Source organism: Podarcis filfolensis (genome assembly GCF_964270895.1).
Source record: "Podarcis filfolensis genome assembly, chromosome: 6".
Taxonomy (NCBI): domain Eukaryota; kingdom Metazoa; phylum Chordata; class Lepidosauria; order Squamata; family Lacertidae; genus Podarcis; species Podarcis filfolensis.
Genome location: NC_139609.1, coordinates 39,170,495 through 39,194,863, shown reverse-complemented (window position 1 = coordinate 39,194,863; position 24,369 = coordinate 39,170,495). Strand labels below are relative to the sequence as shown.

General features: G+C 41.7%; 1 long non-coding RNA gene across 1 annotated transcript; it reads right to left on the bottom strand.

The window, feature by feature from the left end:
* Nucleotides 1-4,791: 4,791 nt before the first annotated feature.
* Nucleotides 4,792-15,364, bottom strand: LOC310765804. Its single transcript, XR_014549811.1, has 5 exons — nucleotides 15,223-15,364; nucleotides 12,179-12,243; nucleotides 10,438-10,905; nucleotides 7,082-7,239; nucleotides 4,792-6,179 (listed from the first exon to the last, which is right to left on the bottom strand). It is a non-coding gene; the product is annotated as an uncharacterized lncRNA (long non-coding RNA).
* Between the last annotated feature and the right edge of the window lie 9,005 nt (nucleotides 15,365-24,369).

The window sequence follows — 24,369 nt, the reverse complement described above, 5'->3', positions numbered from 1 at the left end:
ACTGGGAGTTAATAGGGGACCATTACGGGTCTCTTTTAAATGAGTTACATTAATGTACTTAAGCTAAATGGCTCTGCATATGATTAAATATTAACATCTGCAAAATATGAAATCATGATATGCAATCAAGTTTTGTTGTTTTAATTTCCCCCAACATGGGTTTTTTTCTTCAGCTGCATATGTAAATGTTCGATGGATGCAGAGTGTTAAACTCTCAAAACCCAAATGAACCATCTTGGCCAATTGATCTTCCGGATCTTTAGAACAAAACAAAACAAAACGAAAATGAAAATGAAAAGAAAATGGGTACATTTTTAGAATTCCTCTGCTGCTATGAGGGATTGAAACTTTATTTTTTCTCCCTAAGGGCTGTAATAAGGGCTGCCTGCCTCTACTGTAAATTAGATTCTCGCAGCCTTCGTCCTAGTAAATTAATAATGTTTCTGAGTATATATTGGAAAACTTCATTTAATGATTTCACTAATCCCTCACCGTATCCGCCTGATTCTACAATGAGCTGGCTAGGCCTGACCTGAAGATTGCAGATAGAAATGGACCTCAGTTCAATAAGTGGCCTATATGCAAACACACTTGGCATGGTCAAGCCCTATGAGACTGCCTCTAAACCGAACATGAATTTTCAGTGAGCCACTGAATCGGATATCAAATCTGCTCAGGAACATTGATTTGGACACAAGCGCACACAGTGTACAATAAGGTGGAGATTTTTTAGCCATTTTGTTGTTTTGGTTTTTATCCTTCATTTCATACGTTATGTGTTAATCTTTTTGAGACTTTGTCAGCATCAAGTTTGCTGTTTAGTTCAGGATTTTTCTCTAGATGCATAAATTTATTATTCATTTGCCTTGGTAATCTTGGTGTCATAGATTCCAATTCTATTCTGTTATTTACAGAGCAAGTCTAAATATGTCTACTCAGAAATAATAAACCCCATTGAGCTCAATGGGACTTATTGACAGGTAAGTGTATAGGATTGCAGCCATAGCCTGGAAAATTATATATAATTACTTGGAAGTAAGTCCTTATTGAATGGAATGACACCTACCTTTGAGCAGATATGCATCAAGTTGCTTTGTTAATTTGTGTTTTAATTATGAGCTTCTAAAGCAGTCTGTTGAGGTCGCAATTAAAATTAAAAATCTTATCCCAATGTAGGGGGGGCGGGTATTCTTCTTGGGAACCTTAGACAATTTGGAGGAAGATTATGTAGCAACTATAATTTAATAGTAAGGAAGGTATGATGATAACTCAGAGGTTCATAAGTGTAAGAGAAGCAAAATTTTGAATTTTCCCTTAGGGAAGAAGGGCAATATAATCCTGAATCTCCTGATCAGAATAGTTATGGTGATGCTAAGTGGTTTCTTTGAAGAAACTAGAGCAATCTCTCTCAATGCCATCAACAACAAGATAAAGTTAGAGCATCTAAAACTGGCCCTCCAGAAATCTTCGTTTCTGACATCACACAGTCATAAGATTCAAAACCTTTTCCTCATGTGGAATGTGGAACTCCAAGACTTCAAAAGATGTTCACCGTCCCTGTGTCTCTCTGAAGTCAGTTTTGTACATTGAAATAATAACCAAACAGCTTACAATTTTAAAAAAAGACATTACCACATAATAAACAGCAATTTAAAAATGCACCATTAAAAGAGAGCAACAATAGAAAGACATCAGTAGTAAACTATCAAGAGGCAGCGGTACTAAAACTTCATCACAAGCATCATAAAACAGGCTACTGATTAAAAGCTAGCCTAAATTTTTAAAAGTGTTACCATCCATCAAAAGATGGGAAGAGAGGAGTCCTGTTCAGAGATTATCATTAAGTGTTATGAAAACACATGAGAGGGATAACAGGGATAAGCACACTAGCTTCACCCTACCAATCATTTTTTCCCATCACACTCAGCTCTTCACACTCCTACCCTCATGGAGACTCTCCATATGTTTTAGAATCCTGATTTTCCAGGGTTCTGAACCATGGGGAGAGCCTCCACCAGTTCAGGAGACTATCTGCTGCACACCTTTACCCTCTGTGGCGATCACAAGGTCCCCGGATGTTTGACAGTCTATTGACCCTGTGCCACCACTGTGATTGCTTTCTTCGCTGCCACCAACCCGTTTCTCACAGGTACACATGGAGTCCAGTCAGTTGTTAACATTAACAAATAATCAAGTTTATTTATAGGCATGAACAAGCTTATGGTTTCACTGGAAAGAAGTGGCATGATTTTGGTGCAACCACCAGAAAGCCCCGTCTCTCGCTTCCATCTGCAAGATCTTACATATGAACAGACCTATCTCAAGATCAGGCAGGTTTGTATGGAAGCAGGGAGTTTCAGGTGGTAATTCTCTACCAATGTTACAGTCTGCTGCATTTCACCAAATCCAATAAAGCAGAAAAGGAAAAATATGCTCTCTGAATTTAATCCTGTCAGTCACTAGCTGCAGCTTCCGAACCGTCTTCAATGGTTGCGTCATGTAGTGCCATTGCAACAGTACACATAAACATGGGTGACTGAGGCGAAATCATTCTTTTTGAGGGGAGTGACCACAGTCAGATAATCTGGTAAAAGGTACTTTGAAATTCAACCACCACCAAAGAGTGCAGATTTCCACAAAACTGTGAATCTTGTAATACATCTTGACCAGGCAAGATTACAGTCCCATCTGTATGAGGTAAGTCTGCTATCATCATATCTGCCTTGTCTGGTTTAAACCTCGATTTGTTAGTTCTTAATTCAGCCTACAACTGTGTTCATGAAAGCCACTGATGCTCCTGGATTTGGTGAGATGTCAATGTCTACTAAAGGATTACAGCAGGGCAGGAGAATCTGTGGTCCTCTAGATGCTGTTGGACCCAAGCTACCACCAACGCTGGCCAGCATAGATAATTGTCAAGGATTACAGGAACTGTCCTCTAGCAACAACTAGAGGGTTATAGGCTCCCCATCACTGATATACACTGTTGATTCTGAAGTCCTACTGACTTCAGTGAGATATACTTTCAGGGAAATGGGCACTGGATTGCAACCTTAGGACAGCTTTTCCCAACCTGGTGCCCTCCATATGTTTTGGACTACAACTCCCACCATCCCTGACCATTAGCTATGCTGGCTGTGGCTGGTGGGAGTTGTAATTTCCCCCAAATATGCTCTGCCTTTACTTGATTCTTTCTTCTCTTGTAATCATGCTGCTGCTCTTACTTTAAGTAGCATCTTCTTGTTCAGTAAGCCAATGAGGATATATTTATTATTCCAAGCTCTGTTTATTAAAGAAGCAAAGGCACATTCACCATTACATCTAGTCTGTGCAATTTGGCCTAATCTCAGGAAGTGATTAAAGCTTTTGGGTACAGAATTTGGCTGGAGCATTAAAAGGGGTGGGGAAGAATAAGTTGCAATCCTTTACTCGCTTACCTGGGAGTAAGTCTCATTGAACTCAGTGTAGCTTACTTCTGAGTAGACTTCCAAAAGAGTAGAATCATAGAGTTGGAAGGGACCCTGAGAATCATCTAGTCCAGGCATAGGCAAACTCAGCCCTCCATATGTTTTGAGACTACAATTCCCATCATCCCTGACCACTGGTCCTGATAGCTAGGGATGATGAGAGCTGTAGTCTGAAAACATCTGGAGGGCTGAGTTTGCCTATGCTTGATCTAGTCCAACTCCTACAATGCAGGCATATGCAGCTGTCCGACGAGGGAATTGAACCTGCAACCTTGGTGTTATCAGCACCACACTCTAACCAACTGAGCTATCCGAGCTGAGGGCTGAATCCAACAAAGTCATTCTCAGACATGCCTAACTTAAATCCATTGATTTTAATAGGTGTACAGAGAGTATGTGTACATGTTTGTCTCTCACTTGAATACATCTTCTACATACATATTACAGTAGCATGAAAAAGCTTCCCCCTTTGCTGATTTGCACAAAACTGCCTTAACAGAAGCACTGTTTCTGAGAATCACCATTTTCACTATGTAGGTTTTATTAGTAACTCACCTCCTCTTCTGTCATTTATGATAAATAATGTTTATCGACGTTCGTTTCCATCAGCGAAATAAAGTGTCAAACAGCCCATCGGTATTTGCCCATTTTCTTTGCCCGTTTCACGTGATGTGCTTTTTATGTTACATGCCTGATTAAAAATTTAAACATTGTCACCATCAGTGTTAAAATATCCTGCCAGCGTATCTCTAATTATGCTTATTCTGTCTGCTCCAAGCAGGGACTGACATTTCTGGGGCAGGATCTGGCTGGTGATAAGCTGCACAGCAACTATCCAAAAGCCGCTTCTTTAAAAAAAGAAGAGATTCTTGCTTTTACAAAATCTTAGTCACCATACTGAATGGTAGCAACTGCTGTGGAAACATGGACTTCTGCTATTGTCAGTTGACGGGCAACAGGGCTTTCCTTTGTGGAATACTGACACTTAAGAACATAATAAATTTCTTCTGGGATCAGATCAATCTCCATTTAGCTAATATTCTGTTTCCAGCATCCGGAAGTCAAATGCCTCCAGAAGGGGTCATAAGCAAAGCACAAAGAAGTAATCCAACTTCTAGTATTCAAAGGTATACTTGTTCTACACCTGGAGGCTCCATGTAGGTTTACCAATGTCTAATTGGCCATTACAGCTATCTTCCTTAGACATCTATAATGTCAGATTGCAAGGCACATGTTAATCCACACCAGGAAAATAATTTTATTTATTTATTACTATTATTTATTAAATTTCTATACTGCCCTTTATCCGTAGATCTGAGGGCAGTTCACAGCATAGAAACAGAAAATAAAAACACCAAGTACATAATAAAAACAAGAACAAGAACATAGCAAACCCATAACACCCCTTCCACAAACACATGGAAAAGGACACTGAATGTTAATCAGCCAAAGGCCTGGTTGAAGAAGTAAGTTTTCGCCTGGCGCCTAAAGATGTACAATGAAGGCACCCAGCGAGCCCCCCTGGGGAGAGAATTCCACAAGAACCACTGCAGAAAAGAATAGGGAAGTATCTCTGAAAGTTGCCAGAGCCATATGACTTCCAATTTGGACCACATCCAGTCCATCTATGGAAAGGTTTTCTCTCCTACCTCCTTATTGGGCAGTTAATTGAACCAAGGTAGCTGCAATAACTTTTAAGACAGTAATCTTTAAAGCTATATCACCTACATTGGTTCAGTTAATTGCCCAATAGAAAATGGGATTGATTTCCAGTAGAAAAAAATAAGAAATTGCCCATGCCTCTCCATGTTATTCAAATGGATCCACAATGGTAAAGAAAGGATTTGGGAGTTATAACGGCTGAATTCCAAAATATTAAGTCTAATATCTTAAGAACATTGCAACTCATTAAGCTCAGTGGCTGGTACTGCCCTCTGAGTAAATATGCGTATTTACTTGCTCTGTATATGACTCAGCATCCCAGTTCTTAGAGCAGGAGTGGGGAACATGTGTCCCTCCAGATGTTGTTGGCATCCAGATGTTCTCACAACAACCTCACGCTCTCCCAGAATGGTCAATGATATTGGGAGCTGCAGTCCAATAATATTTGGAGGGGCACAGATTCCCCCCTCCCAACCGTGGACGACAGACAAAGATGACCATCGTTAAAAGCAAATTATTTCTGTAGCAGTGTTACAAAATGTTAGTTCAATGGAGACAGCGAGGAGGGAGTCAAGATACAGAGTATGTGACTGATGCTAAGGGATACTCTCTGTTTATGCCATTCAGGTTTTGTTTTTTTGTAAATCATTCCAACGGCTCATCCATGTGAAAACTGTAATACTGTCAAGGTCAGGGAGTCACAGAAATTTCCTGAAAAATCACTTTCATTTCAGCAGGTAAATAAAGACTCGTTCTTCACAGCATCCTAAGTAGGCATACCCTAGAACAGTTAAATTATGAATACAGCACATATGTTCCATATCATATCATTTATGGCACACTTTAGCATAGAAAGAATGCTTAGGAGAGAATGGTGGAATCATTCACTAAATGCATTTCAATAACGTAATTTAGTTCATTAAAGTCACCCCATTTACAGTAAATCAAGATCATCATCGGCATTGCAGACAGTATACAGTTGTTTGTTTGAATAGTTAAGCTAGGCAAGTCAATTTCTTCTGAAGGTCAAGGACGCGTTGTTTCCATTTTCTGTTATAAAAAAGATACAGCCTGTATCATAAGATAATAGAGTATCATCTCAACATAATCAAACAACACCCCCCTTTCCCAACCCCTGGTTGGTTATGTAATAAAACTGTCACTGTAAAATATATTTAAATATTAAAAACTATTTGCATAAAACATTTCTCCAACAGAGCTTCTCTCTCTCTTTTTTGCAACAAAGTGCACAAACTAGTAACTTTGAAAGGATTTGTTTCTGCAATTTCACACTCCATAGTAAGGATGCAGATTGCTTCTTATTTTTACAACCAATTGCTTGGCCCACATAAATGTTGTTATAAAAAGGATATTTTCTTTTCCTTTGTAAGATGTTCATTCTATGATTTTTTTAATTTTCCGTACCCACCTCTTATTCACACAACAACCTTGTGAGGAAGAGACAGGTCATGGCTGGCTAAGGTTGTACTTGTGATTTGCAACTGACTGGGGAAGTGGACTTGGGTTTCCCTACTTCTAGAATAACGCTCTAAATACCAAACTGCTAAATACTAAATACTAAGCTACACTGGGGCAGGAGGTTGTTCCGCACTTAAAATCACTTCCACTGCTGCTATTTACTGAGAAAGGGAGAATTTCATATGGATAATTTGAAATCGTTGTCGTCGTCCCCCGTCCTGTCCCCCACATGGAGCAAATAGCAAATTTTAATTGGGAAAGCAGGTTTACCCCTCACCCTGTACCACTCTCTGTCATAATTTGAACTGCCCACCTCACCTTCCCTGCTATTTATTTTTCTTTCAAATACATGATAGATCCTCATCATGGATCTTCAACATCATGTCAAACATTCTCCTAGGTCACAGGGGATTTAAGACACAATTCTTCAACAACGATTTCCTTGGCCTAGTTGTTCCCAACTGATAATTCACCAGTAACTGGCGTCTTGTAGATAGGAAAGTTGTTCAACGAAGGTTCACACATTACACAGAAGCACAAGTGGCTTGAGGAAAACGCAGAATCATGGATTTTACTTGTGTGGAGAACCATGAATCCCAGTGGTCTTTGGAACGCCCAGATTTCACTGCAGCTGAGAAAAGATGAGTAAGAAATTCATCATGTAAATAAAGTGGAAGCACACACAAAGAATATTTTACACCAAGGTGCAGTGGCAAATAATAAGGGCATAGGTAAGGTGTGATATAAATCACCCAAAGTTTCTCAGCACCTAGGAAGTATGAGATGGTCATCTCAATCTTTCTCATTTTTATTAGTACTCAGTGACATTATGCTTTCCCCCAGTATTTTAACTAGTTAAATAATGTCTTTATAACAAGTCTTTATATCCTAAGATACAGAACTGTACTATATGCACAGGACTGAAGATGTCAATAATTTTTAAAGCAGTTTTTGTTGCCCTTTTTTTTAAAAAAAAAAACCTCTTACTTTCTTAGATAGTTTTCAAACAATATGGGATGGCGACTGGGACATTTTAGCCTTTGGGGCATCCCCCCGCCCTGGTTCCTACAGAGGGTCATCCATTTAAGTTCAGACAACGGCATTAGTCATTCTCTGATCAGAACAGCTATTGGCACCATTATTTAGCACCTCTTTACTGGGGCTGAATTTATTTCTCCTCAGTAGATAAACACCTCACCCCTGCTAATTAGTGACTCCACACGATATCCCTGAATAAAGTCAAAAAGGGAAGCTTGGCTTTTAACATTTTGTTCAGTCATGGACATGTGATTAGTCTAAGGAGACAAACAGTCTTTCAGCCTCAATCTCTCATTTTATAAAAGCTGAGCAATAATTTATTCCCTCACAGATTATTTTGAAGAGACAGGTTATAATGCACTTTAGACATTATGCATGTTGATATTAGAAATGATGAATAATATTTAATTTGCACCTGAAACAACCAGACAGTATTTCCAAGCTTTTTATATCAGTATGTATTGTGTCCAAACTTTCTTCCAGTGGAGATGGACTTGTGTCCTTCAAGTGGGATGGGTAGGATTTGCTCCTTTTAAATACATTGTCTGGTGAGTATTTTAGTGTGGATGTTGTTTCTTGCTGTTTTCATATGGTTTTAATGTCTTTGTTCCTTTGTTTTTCCTGTGGAAGCCACTTAGAAGCATTTGAGTGCAAAAAAAGTGACTGATAAATAAATATCCCTCCACAGAATAAACTTGACTAACAGGGATGCAAAAAGGCCACACTTCCTGAAATCTGCCCACCCGCCTGCTTTCACAAAGCAGAGGTGAAGGGAGCCATTTGCATTCAAAATGAGCCAGGCTGGTGCCCCCAGAGCAGTGTACCAGACACTAACACCACTGAGGACCTGCTAATCGGTTGCTCTTTTCACACATCATTGAGGCTTAGTAGTCAGGAACCGGTAGGCTTCAACAGTTGCAGAGCAGAGCCCAGCACTGGTTTACTCATGCTAATGATATCTCAGAGATGTCCGCTGCTAGAGAGAGAGAGAGAGAGAGAGAGAGAGAGAGAGAGAGAGAGAGAGAGAGAGATGTCCGCTCCACTCCAAGGATGTTGTTTCTGCTGAGACCACACAGCAGCCTAAAAGCACCATCCAAAATGATAAAATCTACCCTGCCAATTGTGAATACCATGACTCTAGCTCTTTACTAAATGGTCTCCTTTACTAGACAGGCAATTATGGTGCTGGAGGAGACTCTTGAGAGTCCCATGGACTGCAAGAAGATCAAACCTATCCATTCTGAAGGAAATCAGCCCTGAGTGCTCACTGGAAGGACAGATCCTGAGGCTTAGGCTCCAATACTTTGGCCACCTCATGAGAAGAGAAGACTCCCTGGAAAAGACCCTGATGTTGGGAAAGATTGAGGGCACAAGGAGAAGGGGACGACAGAGGATGAGATGGTTGGACAGTGTTCTCGAAGCTACAAACATGAGTCTGACCAAACTGCGGGAAGCAGTGGAAGACAGGAGTGCCTGGCGTGCTCTGGTCCATGGGGTCACGAAGAGTCGGACACGACTAAACAACAAAACAGTATTGTTAGGCTTAAAAACACAATCCTCTGAAAAGTTGGTCTGCTCAAGCATTACTGGGTTGCATTCAACTACCTTTCACCCAGAGAAGTCCCACTGATATTAATGAACCTTGGTTATGGCTATTAATTTCAGCTCTAGGTAGAAGTTAGTTGAATACAACCCCCACTGAAATTACACCTGGAGTAAGAATAATGCCCACAGTTCCCACAAGTGACTGACATTATTCATGCTGGCTTTTGGTGGGAAGGGATAAGGAAAATATGAAGATGCCTAGTGCTGAATCAGAACATTAGCCTATGAAGCTCTGTACTGTCTGCACTTAGTAGCAACAGCTCTGAGGTAGAACATTTCCCCAGCCCTACTCAGAGATGCCAGAGACCTACATTGGCTCCCAGTATGTTTCCGAGCACAATTCAAAGTGTTGGTGCTGTCCTTTAAAGCCCTAAACGGCCTCGGCTCAGTATACCTGAAGGAGCGTCTCCACCCCCATCGTCCAACCCGGACACTGAAGTCCGGCTCCGAGGGTCTTCTGGCAGTTCCCTCACTGCAAGAAGTGAAGCTGCAGCGAACCAGGCAGAGGGCCTTCTCGGTAGTGGGACGCTGTCCCGTCAGATGTCAAGGAAATAAACAACTATCTGTCTTTTAGAAGACATCTGAAGGCAGCCCTGTTTAGGGAAGTTTTTAATGTTTGATGTTGTTGCTTTTTTATTATTGTTATTGGTGTTCTGTTGGAAGCCGCCCACAGTGGCTGGGGAAACCCAACCAAATGGGAGGGATATAAATAATAAATTATTATTATTATTATTATTATTATTATTATCATTATCATTATTGAACCTGCAACCTTCTGCATCTACCACTGAGGTACAGTGCACGTACTGTGCTGCCCTTGCAGTGGTTGACTGTATGTCCAGTCAAGATTTGCCTCTACATCCTTTCTATACATCTGAATAACTGATCCTTACACAAAACATTTATTGTCCTTCTTAGATGTATATCTGTTACTAATTGGACCTATGGTTTGGACAAAATAATGCTCATGCCCTAGAGGTCACTTATTTTAAAATTATGCTGGCTGAGACTAATGACTTCTAAGCCTGGCCCTGCAACCTGGGTGCGCACTTCTCAGCATGGCTATGAACTCGCCACACATCACCCTTATTTTGCTGTGGTACATATAGAGCGGACATGATAAGAGTTGTTGGAAGTGCAAACAAGGTCAACATTGTAAGGTGCTTTAGCAAATGAAAGTACTCACCTGAAGTATTAAAAGAAATAATTGTGACAATTGTTTTCCATGGTTGTTTTAAAAATGGGAAGTTAGAGAATGAGAAACTTGCCAGGCAGCAGGGCTATTGAAGAGAACACTGACAGCAGGGAACACACGTGAGACCAATAAGCTTCCCCATCTTCCAGGGCATTGGGGGAGAGAAGCTCTGGGCATGCACAAAGGCCACAGATGGCAGCTAAATCTCTTTGTAATAGGCTCTCTGGCCACAGCTGTCCCAGGAGTGACAGCTTGCAAGGAAATGGTCCTGGTAGAGATGATCCTGGCCACTGATGAAATCCTGGCAGTGCACACCAAGGCAGAAATGCCAAAGTTTCTGAAAGGCTGGATTGTTTGCTGGTGGCAGGAATGGGGGGTTAGCACCACAAAAGATTAGACTGGAGTATAACTGAGGCTCCACATGCCTTGCAGGATTCCAAGACCAACAGCCTGCAGCACCTTGCAGGAAAAGCAAAAAGAAGAGGTAGAAGTGAGCTTCCGCCTGACATGGCACTCAGTCAACACAGCCCATTGCCTAGAATTCACTCATCAGACTAAGCAAATCCCAGCATTCTAGTAGACCAAAGGTCAGTGATGTGGGTCAGTCTCGAGTTCTATCACTTGACACGAGGTCAAATCAGGTTCTCATGTTCTATGGTATAAAACAGGAGCAGGGGAGCTGTAGACCTCCAATTCCCATCATCCTTGACTATGAGCCATACTGGCTGAGACTGATGGGATCTGGAGTCCATCAACATCTAGAGGGTCACATCACACCGGGCATAAGGTGATGGATGGGAATAGACATAGTGGAGATAAGTGTCCACGTAAAATTGCAGTGATTTCAGTTATACCTACTTGCAGTGCAAGCCTGAAAGGGTTCTGAGCAAAGAGCCCCATACTGGATCCCCCCGTTCTATCAGCGGGCACTGGAAGGCTTACCAGATGATGATGGTGAGCATTGGAGGCAAAGGTGGCCCTGCTCCAAACGGCAGCAGATGGGCGGATCTAGATGCCATTTAAATTTCCCACAATGCCCCACAGCAGCACTACATCTGTGGCTTTGTGAGAAGCCACCTAGACTGGCCTACTAGTGTTACTCGGAGTGCTAGGATGAGGGGGAAAATGTTTACAGCAGGACTCACAACAAGTACCAGTAGTAGGCCCTGCCAGGCCGCTGGAACTCCAGCAGTTGCCTAAGGATAGCAGGTGCTGATGTTGACCTGGCCTGCTTATGTTCATAACCTTATAGTTTCGCAAAAACGCTGTTCCACGGATATACATTCCCTAAACTCCTGCCCACCTGTATCCTAGGCTTGCTTAAGCTTTTGTCTTTCTGTGTCTCTGTTCTTTAGACCTCCCCACCATAGGTGCCAACTCCCTGGGTCCCTGGGTGCCCAAGTACCCACAAAATTCCCCATGAAGAGGCCGGGTACCCTAAAATTTTGGTGCCCGAGCCATGCATTCTGCATGGCACCCATGGCCCCGGGCACCCATGGTCACGGGGTCAAGTTGGCACTCCTGCTCTGCACCATCCCCAGTTCCTTCCTTTTTGGATGGATGAATTGTGCCTGGATTCAGGTGTTACCAAGAAGTTCGACCTTTAAACTTGGTGTTTCATGATGCAGATCTCTCAGGATAAGCTTGTGGCCAATATGGGCCAATATCTCTTAGGTGAAAATATGGGATAAGCTTTACTTATATAGTAAAAGTGCAAATTTACTATACTTACTTTTCGGATCCTGGTCTTGTAATGACTATGGATAACTCAGTCATCTCTACCACTAATTGGATAGACTAGATTAAATTAGATTATTAGATTAGATTAGATTAGATACTAGGTGTGTTAATAGGATACTGTTATTTTGTTACAATGTCCATAGAGACAAGTAAGGTACTACCCCAGAAGTCTGTTTACAATCTGGAAATTTTACCATTGTGCTATATGTAGCAAGGGGAGAGGATGTTGTGCTTGGGTGGTAGTCATAGATTGCTCTCTGTGGTGGATACACTGTGAATCATCACCCAAACGAATGTTTAATAAAGCAATAAACCTGTTCAAGAAATCAATTAACTGTACTGCAAGGTTATGCTTTGAGTCTGTCTATACCATGGGAAAGGAACCTAGCCATTAGGTTTATATGCAATGTGGATAGCTGCGCCGCATAAAAAATTAAGCAATTAGTGATCTTAATTCTCTAAAAGAACTGCCTGCTACTGTATATTACTACAGCTTTTGCTCAATTAAAATAGTTCACAGTCAGCAAAAACAATTTCTGCTCTGTAATGACATAATGAAATAATTATATGCAAAGGAGGACTTCTGATCTTTTTAATTATTCTATTCTTCATTTTTAAAGGGGCTATTTGAAAACGCACTCTTATAATTGATTGCTATAAATCAGTCAAACGCATTCTAAGGATCATAAATATTCTAACTTTTAAAAGACAAAGAAATGCTAAATATTCAATGAAATCCTTCAACATTCAGAAAATTTAATCTAGGGTAAAAGGATAGAGTGCTCTTTTGAAAGTAAAAAGTAAATTTGTTGTCCTGTGAAAAATGAAATATCTTGAATGTCAGTAACAGAAATGGAATTAACAAGAGATCTTTTTATTGTTTTTTAAGGTCATTAGGCTGTGAATTCTATAATTATGGAAATTGTCAGTCCAGTTCTGTAGAATGTTTGCTCCCATCCATAAGGTATTGGAATGTTCAATCAGTCTCTCTCGTGGGAAAGTTAGGTCATAACTGTAAGTGTACCAGCAAAATTGAATTAAGCAAAGAGATTTCATTAGTATTTATAGCCAGAAGGCATCTGTAAAAGTACAGGGCAAAGAAGTTATGTGGAAGTCAAAGGAGAGAAAAAATGGGTTTCTAGTGACAAAGGCAAATCTGAAAGAGATATAAGTGTATAATGAATAAAGGCTATTGAACGCTGTTCTGAAGAAGGAGTTGCAAAGATGTCAAATATTGATTTTTCTTGGGTATGCCTTTGGACTACATATGTAATTGTTTGGATTTGCTGTCTTCATGATACAACAATATTTGTTGGCGAAGGTTAAAAAGCAGGGTGGGAAACAACCCAAAAGTCAGGAACGTGCTGGAGAATAACTACAATATTTTTCACAGGAATTATTTCAGGAAAGGAAGGTACGGTAGTTCCTTTTTGCTGCAATTAACTATTCCTAGAATAACATAAAAACTTTTTTTTTCTTTTTAGTGAAATACCATATGATATCTAATAGTATGGTGGCAGCTGTTGTATGGCCTTGATATTGAAGAACACTGACTTTATTGATTGTAAATGTCAATTCACACACCACAGATTCCCCAGGGGAGGGGGGGCATTGTAGCATGTACGTGCCCCCCAAAAAACATCTTACATGTGAGGTTTTGTGTTTCATCAGGATAACTGTAGGGACATACAAAATATTTAATGCCTGTCTTATATATCAGATATCATGGATGGATGTAGTCAGCTTGAGGACAGTCTATTGGGATAGTTTATTCAGTATTACAGTCTATTATGCAGACATTGGATGGGATCCAGCTAACTGGCCCCACCAGCACAAGCCCATGAAAGGACTTCCACTAGTACAACAGGGCTTATCCCCTCCCTCTGCATATCCCCACACCACTCACACTGCCCCCAATCCTCCCCTGCTTGGTGGAGCCAGAGACAAAACCAGGAAGAACTTTCTGGCAGGTCCACTCCCCTTCCCTGGGGGGGTGGCATTGCAGACTGGCATCCGGGACCCCCAGTGACCCGGATTGGGGGCAGAGGGATGCCGCCCATGTCACTGAGACTCCCTGCCGTGTCACACCACCGCCCCCCCCAGCCAACCAATCGGGGCATCCAAGGGGCATAGCCACAGGATGTTTAAACTGTGGCATGACCAGGGGGCGGCCTCCTTTTCGGCTCCTCGCCAGATTGCCTTTGTGATGGGAGGGGAGGTTGTAGCCTCCGCCTGCCCCTCCTCGACAAGGGTATCCTGTTAAAGGGATCCGAGGGTGTGGATTCTTTCCAAAGCATCAGCATGGGTTAGGTCCATGCCATGACCCCACCAGGGACCCTGGGGGTGCCCCGATTTGATGTATATCATCGGGCTCACCATAAGGTTTACCCTTAGGAGACTCCCTGTAGACGGGCAGAAAAAGAAGAAGAAGAGGAGTTTGGTTTTGATATCCCGCCTTTCACTCCCTTTAAGGAGTCTCAAAGCGGCTAACATTCTCCTTTCCCTTCTTCCCCCACAACAAACACTCAGTGAGGTGAGTGGGGCTGAGAGACTTCGAAGAAGTGTGACTAGCCCAAGGTCACCCAGCAGCTGCATGTGGAGGAGCGGAGACGCGAACCCGGTTCCCCAGATTACGAGACTACCGCTCTTAACCACTACACCACACTGGCTGTCAGGAGTCAGGATATAGTCTGGTTTCACCCAATGCCAAACCGCTCACATCTGTAACCAATAAAGTTGTGGCCTATTTTTGCCCATTAACCTAAATTATCCGTGTCTCTGTGTGTTTATTATATAATGGAACTACAGGGCCCAGGGCCTTGTCATGCAATGAGAGCTGTTCAACAGTGGAGCAGATTCGCACAAGAGGTGGCAGATTTTTCTTCCTTGGAGGCTTTTAAGCAGAGGTTGGGTGTCCACCTGTCATGTATGATCTACCGTAGTTGAGATTCCTGTACTGAAAGGGGTCAGACTAGATGACTTCCAGCTCTACAATTCTACGATTCTATGTTTCTATGATTAAACAGTTCTGCTTGCCTGGTGGAACGTTCTGACCTCTCTTCCTCCCACAATCTGTTCCGGGGTTTCTTTCACAACCTGCCGGCTAATTTGGGGTGGTGTGGGGGCATGCAGGGGAAGTGGGAGAAGCCCCGTTGTGCTAGCGGAAGTCCTTGCATCAGAATGCTGTCACTAAAATACAATTTATCTGTCGGCACTTCCCAACCAAAGCCTCCATTAGCTTTTTGAGGGATCCATGGACTGTGGCTTGCACAAGTTCCACAGTTCCATGGGCAGCTATTGGACGGTGTGTCACTAATGACAGGTGACACAACCCTCTCCACTTACCACCTGTTGCACTTTGTGCCCTTCTCAGCATTGGTAACTGAGCAATTCCTATCATACTATTAAGGCATTGAAGAGAATAAAACACACACACACCAAAAAATATTCACCCACTACAAAAGGCCTCTAACACATCATGGACTTTGTCCTTTTCTTTTATCTTTAAAGATTTTATAATCCCCCTGTATTGCATTTTAGTGCTCCTCAGGATGCTTTTCAGACCAAACTATACATTTCACATAGTTCTGTGGTTTGGGTTGTTTATGAGGATGAGGATGACGACGATGATTGCAATTTATTACCTGCCCTTCACTCTAAAGTCCCATGGTAGGTTACCAAAACTAGAACACAACATTCATATTAAAGCACAGTTCTGAACAATATTATAAAAAGGAGTTTAAAACAACTCAAAATTACAAAAAAACAAAGTGGGTCCTAAAAATATACATCTCAAGTGTCAAAGGGGTAAAAATTGCAATATTAGAAGAACAAAACATCACCACAAAATATTCAATGAACATTAGCACCAACCACAAACTTAGATACTTAATCCAAGGGGGAAACAAAACAGCAACAGCTACCCTGTTGAGTAAAATACTGGCAGGGGAGAAAGGAGTTGTTTAACCCCTTTTCTTCCTGGACGTTTTCCTCCTCATAATCAGTTGTTCTCCATATCTTTTCTACCCACGGGTGAAAAATATGGTGCCCCAGCATGATTTCTTACTTACTTAAAAAAATAATGGACTCTGATTTTGAGCAAAAGACTTGGTAAGGAAAATATTTTAACAGTACCTCTCTCTCTCTCTCTCTCTCTCTCTCTCTCACACACACACACACACACACACACACACACACACACAAAACCACAACCACCACACACACAAACAATCTACTTCTTGACCTGAAATAAGGAAAAACAACCACAGTGGGTGGAAGGAAGCTCATCTATTGTTCCTGTTCTGTACAATATCTGTAAAAGACAAACAAACCGTTTGAGAAGAAGGGGTACATGGAATGTGTAGCTTGTACCTTAAACCTGAAGGCTTACAGTGAGTTATTTGTGAATTCCAGCTGCCCATGTATTGACAATGCCAAGGCATTTCCAAACAGGGTGACCAGGTGCCTTACTTTATGTAGGTCAATCCTCAGTTGGCAGGACTGCCGGTCCTGGTCCGGTTGAAAGAATAAGTGAACTTAAGACAGGTGGATCAGAGACTTTGAAGTGGCCCATCAATACTTGGCACCTCAGTAGCAGGAATCAGGCAGCCTTCCTCACTATAGTGAGATGCATTATTTAAATTGTGATCATTCTTTCTAAATTTGCATCCATACAGATATATATTGAAATACACAAATTTTATGCAAACCTGTATTCACTTTTTGGAGTGGGGGGCTGCATTTCCTCTTTTTTCATGCTGCATAAGTGAGCGCCCTGGGCTGTAGACAATGTTAGTCCTACTCAGGGTAGACCTACTGAAATTAAAGAACCTAAGGGAGTCATGTTCCTTAACTTCAATGGGCTTGCTCTGAGCAGGACTAACATTGGCTGTTTACCTGCAGTTTCGAAAGTGACCCCTTTCTAAGTTACCACAATGCTTGATTAAAAAGTGACAAAACTCCACTGCCATTATGTAGCATCCAAGTCATTGTCAGGTTTGCATATACAAGACAAGTTTCTGTTGTTTTTCCTGCCTCAAAATGACAGGGCCAACTCCTTAAACTTTAAAAAAGACCTGTCCCCCTTAAACATCCTGGTTGTTTGGGGGGGAGAGAGAGAGAGAGATGGCTTTTTATAAAAACCCACAAACACCTCCAAGGTGCTTTGCCTGTCCCATTGAAGTGGAAAGTTGTATCATTTAGCAAGCCATCAGATAGCTATGCATTACAATCCTGCACATTCTCTGAGCCCGGCTAATCTTTCCTGCTTGTTCTGCTAGAACTAAAGAGGCTGGAAGTTTTTGGAGCCCTGCTGGCAGAAGACAATGTTGCCTAAGCAAGCATTAAGAGATTATGGTAATGATAGATATGCTTTCCCTAAATATAAGGTTCCATTAATCACACCATATTGAGATAAACCTGCCAGTGGACAGAGGAAACCAGAAATCAAATGCTGTGAAAGTTCTGACAGAGTGTTAAATAGAAACCCTTTAAAATGGAATTTAATTTACTGTGATATTATAGATATTTATGCATCAATAGGCAAGTGCAAATTGAGTTCGGGGGTCAGCTGTGGTGCTTGGAAAAATAAAAGCCTCCAATGAAACAAAAGGTGACAGTTACCTGTGTCAGGAATTAAGAGTTTGTTAACCCAAATAGCAATCTCCAGGCTGATTAGTACCATGAGAGGGACAACAGACCAGCCTGTAAATCGGCAGAATGGGAATCGCTTAGGAAAGCCACTCAAAAGACTCTTTTGTTCTGTTTCAACCAAACTTAGCAGGGAGCGATGGGAAAGATGGGAAATAAACATACTTGTGCAAGGCCAGGACACAGAAAGAAACCCAGGCCCTTCATGTAGTCCTCTCTAGTCATCGATGGAAGCCTGCTCACCCTACGTGGGTTTCTCATCCATGATTATTATGTAATGTAAACACCCAGATTTCCATGAAACCTGCACCAGGCTCTGCTCTGCAGTGGGGCTTCTCCTTCCTCTCCTCCCCATTGCAGCCCCAAGGGCAGATTTTGAAAGCGTACAGTGGGCTGTGGTGGTGTAGCATGGAGATGAGAAGCCAGATTTCCCTGTGCAAGTAGGAAGACATCATCTGTCCTTGTAAAGTAACATAGACTGGCGAGAGTCACTGCAGAATGGCGGCTAGAGCAGACCTTTCCAAGCTGTGTATTGGCTGCAGTGTGTCACACAAACACTCCCTGTGCTCCTCCCAGTTTAATCTCTGGTTTGCTAGTAAAACTGAATTACGGTATCACGAAATAATGCGTATCTAAAAAGTGTGTCACCAACACAAAAAGTTTGGAAAGCTCTGGGCTAGAGTGTTGCCCAGGAAGATCTAGGTCACCTCCATAACAAACATTTAAAGCGTATGGCTTCTCCCAAAGAATTCAAAAAATGAGAAAGAAACAGCAGTTTGAGTATGAGGCTGTGCAAGATCCAAAGCTGAAATTCGAAAGTAGCTTTCTACTGTGCTGTCTTAATCATGGCTATGCAATCTGTTGAAAGCAAACAGCTATAATAGTTCAATTCCCTATTTGACTTTCTGTATGATATATCTACCGTATCAACAACAAAAATCTGCTGAAGATATACTTAAGGCCTGTGAGAATTTGGAAAAATCACTGATGCACAATGGAAACAAAGATGTGGATGCTAAAGATCTGTGCTGGGAACATATAGTGATAGCTCAAAGACTTCCAAAGTCCATGCCGCCACAAGGAATACTTATCTTCATACTATGTACAATGAAAACTCCTGGATAATGTGCCCTTTGTTTCTGCTGCTCTAAGTATCTTTCTCACACATCCCGTGTCAGTGGCAAGTTCTGAATGCAGTTTCTCAAATTTCATACTTATAAAAAGTTACATACGCTCAGCAATGTTTCAAAAGGTACTAGTTGGCTCGGCAGCAGCACTTGTTCTGAAGGAATCGGCGACAAAATTTACAAAGGAGATTTTGATGTGCCTGAAACTGAAACTTTTAATAGACTTTAAATTTCAACATGACAATTCACAAGATTGTTCAGAATTGTTTGTGTGTGAAAACATTTTCTTTTGCATTTGAGGAAGAACATCACATATTGTGGAAATCACTTATTCCTGCAATTTAAAATAAGTTCAGCAGTTTCAAGTGTTGTGCTTTTCATTTTTTTCTACAGGATATCTATTTTTGAAAATTGAAGTTAGCCGGGGGAGTGCAAATAGTTAGCCTTGCCTAGGACACAAAACAGTCTGGCTTCAGAACCTAAGGGAAGGGATACTCTGTCCTCAAACATCTGCCAGAAGACTTGGGAAAGTCAGTATGATTTGGGGGTTGTTGCTTCCCTGCCCCCCTGTTATTCCGTATTGCATGTAAGCTAACTTGAAGATCCTTTTATTGAAAGATGGGGTCCAGATCCTCACAATAAATAACTGTGGAAAAGATGGCTTTTGCTGAAACAGTTTCTCTGTTTCGTTTCATTTGATCAATACTCAGCACCAAATCATCAGTTCTATGTCCCCACTGTTTGTTTGATTGCTGACCCCCATGTTTGATCCTTTGCATTTCCTCTTTTTCTGTTCTAAGTTAATTATTTCTTTTCCACCCCTGGGGGGTTCCCCCCGCACACACACACACACACATACACCCTCTGTTATTTTTCATTCACTGTTGAGTTGTGTAAAAAGCTTATGTGAGAGTCACCGGGTTGCTTGACTGATCTGAAAATAATGCATGGCATTCTATCTATGGGAAATAACAAAAAAAATGAAATCCTCCTGCTCTTGTGCCAATAAGCTGTTTGCTGTAATAACCAGCCAAGAGGTACAAAACACAGCTGAGGAGTGATCAAACTGAAAAGGACCCCCAGAGACTGGCGTATAAAGTCTCATGTGAAAGCAGGGAATAAATATCCTTTCAGGTTCAGACTGATTGCCTGGCATTTCTACATATAAGTCAATAATAGGCACAAATCATATCACATTGACATGATGAATCTATCTTTAATTTGACTGCTTAAATTTAGATAAGTTGAAACACTTCTTCCCATCAATTCCATTGTGAAGGAAAGTTTACTATAAATTGAACTGTAGCTTCCCTTTGTATCACACCGACACAACTTGGATTAACTTTTGTGCACACCACCCTGCTACAATGTGTTGTATATTTGAGTATGATCATCAGAAATGTCCACAGAACAAGAACTCAGTATGATAACCATGGATAACCTGTTTAAAAACATGGCAAAAATCATTTCATACCAATAGGGAAGCCATTCAAGAACTCAATCACTGAAAACGTTTCTTAAGTGTTGTTTTATCCAATCATTACTAAAACTTACCTAACCATTTCCCTACCTTATTGTTTTTTTACTCCTCAAACTAGCATGACCAAAATCCCTTATATACCTAGGAAGATCTTTGCTTGTTAACATCTGGTTGTTAAAATTGCTATATCCTTCCTGCCCATATCTACCAATCCTAAAGTGTTGCAAAAATAATTGTTGCCTTTTTTTTTCCTTGTAGCAGCTAGGATGCTGCTATGAAAAGGATTGGGTTTCAATAGGCAGTTGTGCTTTTGATTTATTGCTTCTATCAACTCCAGTGTAACTGGCACAAGAGCCTGCTGCACACTCCTGACTTGTTCCAGAGCGGTATGATGATACAACCTAAACTGCGGACACCTTGTATTTAGAATAAATTAGCATGTTGCCCATGATGAGCAAACTTTATTTGGGTCAATGTGAATAACCTTATGTAATGCACAAGACCATGTGTGTAGGTTGTTTGTTTTTGTTATTCATTTAAAGCATCAATCAATCAATCAATCAATCAATCAATATTGCTGCTCTCCACAAGAAGGACAGTTCTTTGCATGTGGAAGGTCCCAGGGGTGATCCCTGTCTTCCCAAATGGCATCAGAGTAGCCCCAAGATCAAGCTGTACCTGTGCGCAAGGCCAAGGAAAGGACACAAAGCTGGCAATCAGGGGAGAATTTGGACTGATCTCTAGAGGTTCACGTGGCATTATCTCAAAGACTGCACTGGCAGAGCTCTTCTATGACAGTATTTGTGTATGGGTATCTGAATCAAGGATGGTAGAGAAAAAGTGTGGCGGCAAAGAGGGGGCAAAATCAATCAGCAAGGGTGAAAATGTATTTTTTATTCTTTTATGCATGCATGCATTGCATTCATACGCTTCTTTTTCTCCAAGGTACTCAGAGTGGTATACACATGCACTTGATAGCTGCATCATTAAGTAATTGCTTACATAAGTGATAGAGTCAACACAGATCTAACACCATAAATTGGGGTGAGGAACCACAACCATCATTTGTATAGTTTTATTATTCCCATTTTATAGATGGAGTACTAGAACTGAGTATTGTGGTTTGCTGCAGTTGTATCATGTCTTTCTGGGAGGGAGCACAGCAGTGTTCCAGTCTCACAACAACACTCTGAGGTAGGCCAGGCTAAGAGACAGCTACTAAGCTGACTAAGAGGCTCTTGGGCCTCTCAGGTTGATTCCCACTAGACTTTTTGTGGTCAGCTGCAGGCAGATCAGAGCACAGAATGCAAGTACTCTAGTGCTGTGCCTTCCTAGTTTCTAGGATGGCCGCTGTCCCTCTCTTACAGTATCTAAGCATCTTTATTCAAGATGAAACCACCATTTCCAGTTCAATACACCAAAAGGCAGTGCTAACCAAGAGGGGGCAGCTGGTCAGGGGTATATAAAGCTGTGTCACCCAAACTGTAAACAAATCACAAACGGAGATAAATTAAAATAGAGATAGCAATAAACTAATAAACAACAAACTGCCCTTACACTCACTCAGGGTGTTTGGGCCTGAGGGAATTGTCAGATGTGGAAAGAGGAAGTGCTTAGGAACACAGAAAAAGGCCTTACCCTGAGTCAGGTCCTTGGACCATCTAGTTCAGTATTGTCTACATAGACTGAGCACAACTCTCTGCAGTTTCAGGCAGAGGCCTTTCCTGTCTGGAGATGCCAGGGCCTTGGGACTGCTTGTGTGCAAAGAAGATGCTCCATCACTGAGCTACAGCCCTTCTTCTCATCAAGCCAGGACTGCAGATATGGTTTCCTCTGGTACTGCTCCCACTTGTGGGATGTGACATAACACAGCAGCTGGTCTGCTTTGGAACACCATCCCTTAATTGTTTTCAACAAACTTTTAAAATAGGTGGCGATGTGGGCAGGGATGGAGAGGGTCTTTCATTTTCAGGAATAAATATTTATTTTCAAAATAAATTCAGACTCAGAGGTAGCTGGGCAATACCTACAGCTATAATACTTCCCCCCCACTTCCACACTAATCATCATCATCATCTGTATACTGCCCATCATCCAAAGAACCCAGGGCAATTCACAACAGAAAAATACAAAATGAGAATACAAAATACATAATAAAACAAAAACAAATCTCCCTTTCTAGCTCCCTTTATTCCCTAGAGTAGTATTTCCCACAATACAATGTGCCTTAACTCTGTAAGTTGCAGTTTTCACAGACGGCTGTTATTCCTTTTTGCTTATCAGGACCCAATGATCAGAATCCCTTCAACACTTCAGTCCTGTTATCCAGAAACAGCCTAGGATAGCCATCTACGGTAGAGGAGCCTTGATCCCTATAGCTCTTTCTTCAGAAACCTCTCTGTATTGTGAATCATTTGTCGAAAGAGTTATGTGCAAACTTCCAGGTACATGTGGAATAGCTCTCAAGCACTAGTTGTTCCCCTCTTTTGCAACTACTAAAATCTACTGTTAGTGGTTCCTCTACATCTTTGGAACCCATTTTTCATCCCTGATGGCGATCAAAGCCTAGGTAAAAAGGTAAAGGTAAAGGATCCCTGGACAGTTAAGTCCAGTCAAAGGCAACTATGAGGTGCAGCACTAATCTCACTTTTCAGGCCAAGGGAGCTGGCGTTTGTCCACAGACAGCTTTCCAGGTCATGTGGCCAGCATGACTAAACCGCTTCTGGTGCAAGAAAACACCATGACAGAAATCAGAGCGCACGGAAATGCTGTTTACCTTCCCGCCACAGCAGTACCTATTTATCTACTTGTACTAGCATACTTTCAAACTGCTAGGTTGACAGAAGCTGGGACAGAGCAATAGGAGCTTACCCCTTTGCGGGGATTCGAACTGCTGACCTTCTGATCAGCAAGCCCAAGAGGCTCAGTGGTTTAGACCACAGCACCACCCGTGTCCCTACCATCAGAGCCTAAGCATATTTGAAAGGAGGACAAATACTTCCTGACCAGGAATATGCATAGGTTGGATGTGGGAACCTATTAAAAATAATAATATAAGGATTGTGGTCGTATGCACATTTCCTGGGGAATTTACTACTGGCATCCATCCGTCTCAAGTGTGCTTGAATTTGTTGTGACTGGCTTCCCAGTGAACGTGCACAGAAATGGGTTGAAGATAGCCTTGAGGAAAGCATTGAACAAGCTCACAGGATTGCTGTGATTTAAGGGATGGTTTCAATAGGACTTAAAGTGCAACTGACTTTCTCTCGATTGGCCCCTGAGTAAAATAACTTAGGACTGTAGGAGTCCTAAGCACACTTATCTGGAAATACATCCCAGTTACCACAATGGGACACCTCTGAGTAAACATGCAGAGGATCAGACTACATTTCTGAATGAAGCTTTGTTGTGAGAGCTTGAGAGACACAGCCCTGGAGCTGATGTTGTGTGCATGGAAATCTTTTTACTCGGCATGAATTAATATTGACCGTATTGTGTCCCTTTTGTGTTTGTGTGTATGTTCAGAATCCTTCTATTTATGGACTTAGCATTTCAACACATGTTCTGTTCTGAGCAATAAAAAAACCAACAACCAAGGATGTTGTCCATGTGGCACTGCTACAGGCTCAAAAAATGTATTTGGAGAAACACACACAAAGCTTCCTTTGACTCCCATGGAAACAAGGGAACATGTGAAAGGGCAAAGCTGCCTGCATTGGAACTTTGGCCTCCTGCTTCTGACAGGGGTGGGGGGTGACTATAGGAAAAGGGCCAGTGAGGAGGGGAGGGGAGATGAAAGCCAGCTAAAGCCAATCTTGAAATATCATGAGGATCTCTGAGCACCCACAATGTAATTTAGTTTCTACAGAGGAAGGGTCTACAGCACTCTCTGGGGCAACAATCCTAGGCACACATTCAGTACCTTAA